The 5,940-nt window shown below is 44.5% G+C and overlaps 1 pseudogene; it reads right to left on the bottom strand.

Moving 5' to 3' along the window:
* Positions 1-558: 558 nt before the first annotated feature.
* On the bottom strand, positions 559-1,899 carry LOC125538426 (annotated as a pseudogene).
* Positions 1,900-5,940: the final 4,041 nt, after the last annotated feature.

Below are 5,940 nucleotides of genomic sequence, written 5' to 3'. Positions count from 1 at the left end.
TCTCATAATGTTCTGCAGCATAGCTGAGCACCAAGTTATCATAAGTTAAACAAGACTGATCAGTAGTTCAGGAGCAAGTTGACATGCCTGCATACTATGTACAACTGATGCCATGTCACTGGTGAAAATTGAGTGCGCAGACCATATTTCTGCCAACTGGCAGAGATTTTAAGCAAGACAAAAAGAAAACTGAGCATTTCGCTGCAGCTCAAGTCCCTCGCAAACCACATCCATTTGATTCTAGTTGCAACAGAATGAAAGAAAATATTATTCTAGAGAGATAAACATGTATGCATAGTGTGGCTGCTTAAGGTCAGGCAAGGAATACTTCCTACAGCATGACTTGCAAATTATTATAGCAGTATTCTAAGTAGAAATACACCATCTAGACTTGACTTATAAAACAGAGTAGATACACAGAGTCAAACATCTTACATAGAAGATCGATACAGCAATAGGTTCACGTCTTACATAGCTATAGCAGTAACGTATATAGAAATACATCATCTAGACTTGGCCTATAAAACAGAGCCGATACACAGTCAAACATCTTAGCAGATCGATACAGCAATAGGTTCACGTCTTACATAGCTGATAAAATACTTGAGCACCATCGAACATATCCCTCTCACAGAATAACCTTTCTGGTGAGAGCACTGCTAACAATAGGTGACCAAGCAATGGTAATCTTCACCTTAGAGCCGTTGAGGTCACATTTATGTTTACTTATGCCGCAGTATTGAGGCCTGACCATGACAGCAGCTTGCACAGAACCACCAGGAGAGTAGGCTTCTACGACAACTTTCAGGGTTTCTTCCAATTCTTCAGAATCTTCACTCACTGTCCGTAATTCGACAGAAACAACATGCCTTGACAGATCGAGGTAACCATCTTCTTCGCCTATTGCCATCTTCCCACCAGCACAATCACGAGAATCAAGCAACACAACTTGGGTGGGAGCGGCAGGGCCTTCACTACCCCTTACCACATCTTCCTGAGGTGGTGAGGAGCAAGCAACTCTGCCTCCATAACTGAAAGGGCTTTGACTGCCTTTAACAATGCCAACACGCAAGAAAGTGGCTTGTACTGCTCCACGATACAGTTTCTGCAGGCTTAACTCGGCTGTGCAAAGACAGTTGTCAAAGGTGACAGTATATAAACCATTATCGGTATGGTAACCACCGAAATGGCCTTTTCTATTGATCAGCACGCTGTCTTCAGACTCTGCGTGGCCGCCCTTGAGTTTTAATTGGACTTCAAACTCAAGAGGGGATTCGGCTTAGATTGCACGAGATGGGCCAGTCAAGCACAGAAAGGGGTCCTGCAAGGGCCATCATTACACACACTGAATGAATTGCAACAAACCGATGGATCAACAAATTAAGAGGCATGCATACAAACAAAGAGGAGATAAAAGGAAAGTTATTAGAATACGGCAGGCGCTTACTTCTTGGGTGATCTCTTGGAAGTTGTCCCTTTGCCGGTGGAAGAGAACGTTGCGCTTGCAATCCACATTGTCTCGTGCGGCGACGACGCCGTACACTTTGAGCGGCCATTGCAGGAGTGGCCATTCCAGGTCCAAACTGATGTTGGCAATCTTGAAGGAGAAGATCTGCAAGGTGATCCCACGAGTAGTATAATCGGATGGGACCTGTCTGGGTGTGTAGTGTGTAAAGTGCATGGGGCTCACTAGGCCTGCACGCACAATTTCTTGATCCGCTGCTTTGATTTGCCACCGTTCATCTTGTCCTTGTGAAGCTCCTCCTCCGCAACCTCGCCATACTTGAATTGGGTCATCTCTGCATCCACATGCCCGCCTCTGGCAGCCATGGACTCAATGGAAGTCTTGTCCTCCTCCACCTCCATCCTCTCACCGATCTTGCCGTCCCTGGCAGCCATGGCCTCACTCTGATCCTCAGCGTCAATTGAACTCGTACCCGGACCGCCCAGCTTGCGGATTTTGAACGGCGGAGGGCTTCCCCTCCACCACGTCTTCCTCGCCGCCGCAGTCCTTGTAGGAGAGGGGATGGGATTGTTGAGATTGCTATACTCGCTGCCGCCGCCGCCGCCGCCGCCGCTCTCCGCTTATGGACGAGAAGTGGCCAGACTTATTGCTACTTGTATAAGACGGGCTCGCCTCACAGTCGGACAGCCGAGCTACGTTGTTGTGTCACGTTCGTGGGCATTTTCTTCCTTTTCGCTATTTTATTCAGCTCTCCTTCTCGCTATTATAAGAAAAAAAAACATGGACTACGTGTATTAATAAAAAATTGTTTGCGCAACTTAAAAAATGTTCATTTGTTTTAATAAAAAATTCATGACATTTTAATAATCATAATAAAATAATAATAAATATAAAACTCAAAATAAATGTACATACATTTAAAGGAAATCATGATATTTTCTATAAAATATTCGTGCAATGTAAGAATTTATTCGCGCAATTTCGTAAAAATGCCCATGACATACACAAAAAGTACTCGTAACTACTAAAATATCACACGTTTAAAAATTGTTTGAGCATTTAAAAAAATGCTTAAGACATTTTAAGGATATTTCATGAAAATTAGAATTTTATTCGCACAATTTTATAAAATTATTCATGACATACTAAAACAAATTGTCACATTCATAAAAAATGTTCTTATCACTTAAAAATTATGCCACATGTTTAAGAAATCATGAAAAAGTAAAGATTTTTACTCTTTATTAGGAACATAAATAAATAAAGATTCTCCTCATATCTTCATTTTCCCTTCAAAATTTCTAATGTTTCTGTTTTTCCACCTGGTACCATGTCACCAGTTGTGTAGCTTTGAATAGGGCGAGGGATGAATCTTTGTAGTATTGAAATGTAAGGGTCGAAAAACGAGATACAACGCCCCCTATCCCCTCGTCTCGCTCGCCAGGCGAACATACGATTAAGGTTCCTAGCCTTCCGTCGGCACTGTCGCTGGTCTATCTCATCTTCTGTGGCCTTAGGGCCATGGAGGCACCGGGGATCTCGACTATTGCCAGCAAGAGGGCTCCTGGTCCGTTTTTAGGTGTCTTTTTAGTTGGTAGGGTGTGTGTCTTTCTCAAAAAGACAAGGCGGCGCATCCCTGAAGATGCAGGTTCTCCCCTTCTGGCCTCGCCCCGATATTGCGTCTAGCATTGTTGGAGGGCATGTGGAGATAAGTCTACGGTGGATCTCGCGGAATTCGGCCAGTCTTTCTCTTCGGTGGATCTTCTTAGATCCGGTCTTCGTTCGTCAACCTTCGTGTGTCTTAAAGTTGGATCCTTCCAATCTATGATGACTTCCGACCGTCTACGGCAGCGCACCCACTACTAGAATTTCCTTATACACATAGTGTCGGGCTCTTCGCCGAGAGCCAAACCACAGACACTCCGCAAACACATATACGCCGAGAGTAGTACTCGGCAAACATAGGTTCACGGCAACGAGGTGATGTTTCCAAGAAGAAGACACGGTGAAGAAGGCACAACCAGCAAACGCCACAGACGCTGAGAGCACCACACGGCAAAGAGATGCCACGTGGCATGTTTGTTTGCATGTGACGACTTCATGACTTGCTGTTGTCTTTACCGATAGCTAAGAAGGAACGCTCGTCAAACCACCTGTCACTAAAACATTCTGACCTGATAGGTGGACCCACTTGTCACTAAAATATTTCAAATTACTCAAAAAAACTAAACAAAATAAAGTGAATCCATAAGTGTTTTCTTTGTCGAGAGCTATACAACCCCGCTCGGTATAGCACTCTTGACTGAAATGTTTTGACCTAACATGTGGTCCTGCGGGTCCCACTTGAGGGGGGTGCTCTCGGAAAAGAATAGCAACATTGGAGTGCTACCTTTACCGAGAAGAGTCTGTTCACGGAAAAGAATAGCACTACTGGAGTGCTACTTTTGTCGAGAGGCACCCTCGGAAAAGTTTGTCCTATCGATCAGGTGACCCCTCTTCCGAGGGGCTAATCTCGACAAAGCCTGTATTTTCGAGTGTTGTTCTCGAAAATATGTCCCACTGCTTACTTTGTCAAGTTGTTTCTTATGTAGTCCCTGCAATTGAAAACAAATGCATCATTTATGCCTATAACTACAGTGCAGAACAACACATCTCATATCAAATTAATATGGGAGCTCCTAGCTCCTAAAAATTCAGTGAGCACATCATATACAGTACACATAGCTAGGCTGAAGAGCTACTCTCGGTAAAGGCTCTTGAAATGGAGTAGGTTGTTATGTTATCGGAGTTAAGCTATCGGTAAAATGTGCCGACCTGTAGAACATGACATCTGTACCGAGAGCTGCGAAGGTCTCAGCAAACAAAATAAACTTTGCCGAGTAAGCTATCAACAAAGCTTGGACGCGGCGTAGGACACAGGGCCCGCCTGTCAGGTGGTGGACACGTGGCAGTTCCCTGCTCGTTTGCTTGGCCGAGAATAGCTCTCGGCAAACCACGGGCTTGGTGTAGGACATGGGACCCGCCTGTTAAGTGGTGGACACATGGCAGTGTGCTATTCATTAGCTTTGCCGAGTTTGGCTCTCAGCAAAGCACGGACTCGACGAGGGCGCAGGGCCCGTCCTGTTAGTTGGTGGACATGTGACAGTTTCCAATTCGTTTTCTTTACCAAGCGTTGCTCTCGGCGTAGTCCGTGGGGCCCGCCTACCAGGTGGTGGACACACAACAGTTTTCTATTCGTTTGATTTGCCGAGCACGGCTCTCGGCATAGTGTGGGCTCGGCTTAGGCCGTGGGTGCGCCCTATCAGGTGACGGACATGTGGCGGCATTGTGCTTATTGTTGTTTGCCGAGAGGCTTTTCCTTTGCTTTCGGCAAAGCTGTGCCACATTGCAACTGCCGTCTCCGTCTGTTGTCCGTGAATCAGCTTTATTTTACCGAGACGCACGGTTTGGCTCTCGGTAAATAGTCTGCCGGCTGCCCGATGATTGGTTCTTGGCAAAGTTCTGTTTGCTCGAGAAGTGTACGCCGGGTACTCTTTGCCGAGAACAATTCTCGGCAAAGGCTTTGCCAAGTGTATTTGGCCCTTTGCCGAGTATTTCTGGTACTCGGTGTAGGGTGTAATTCCATTAGTGACCTTGGCAATATATTGAAATTCCAAAAAAGAAGGGAAATGTAAGGGTCAAACTTGTTTTGTATTGAAGTTTTTACTTCTATAGTTTTTGATATAGCTTACCGTTCACTTCGAATGGTTTGTACTGAAGTGTTAGCCCGAAAAATAAGTAGTTGAAGGGGGTGCGGTTTCTGTTATATGCGGCGACGTTGACGCCCTCCAAAAGTTGCGACCTCGCCACTTTGCGCGTGACAGTGATGGGTACGTAGCAATATAGGTGTTTGTGTTAAGCTCGGATCCGACTTAGTGGACGTCCAGAAAAAAAGGGAGATGGACAAGAAGCTTGAAATAATATCCTAGCTCTAGCTAGGTACGTAGCTGCGTGGCAAATTGCGATCATATCTATATATACGGTGTGGTGTGGTGTGGAATGACTCACTCCCAGCGATCGAGTCGACTCGTGATTCTCTGTCTCTGCACTGTCACGCTGCTAGTTATACTGCCTCTCGGGTCTCAAGACATGGCTAGTTTATCAAGCTTACCTACATGCATGACTGGCTTGACTTGCATGAGAAAACTCAAATTAATTAGTAGCATATGTAGAAGTTGCCTTGATGCAACAACCTGATTCTTTGTCTGCACTGCCACACTGCTAATATTGTTCTCAATTTCTCAAGATATATATGGCTAATTTATCATTCAAGATTACTTGAACAATGAAAATATGTATGCAGCTTGACTTGCATGGGAAATTCAAATTAATTAGCTTATATATATATATATATATATATATATATATATATATATATATATATATATATATATATATATATAGCTTGCCTTTCTTGCAACAACCTTGTCACCTTC

This window comes from Triticum urartu, chromosome 2, assembly GCF_003073215.2.
Source record: "Triticum urartu cultivar G1812 chromosome 2, Tu2.1, whole genome shotgun sequence".
In the NCBI taxonomy this organism is placed as follows: Eukaryota; Viridiplantae; Streptophyta; class Magnoliopsida; order Poales; family Poaceae; genus Triticum; species Triticum urartu.
Note: the sequence above shows the minus strand (reverse complement) of the source record. Positions and strands in the feature narration are given on the sequence as shown.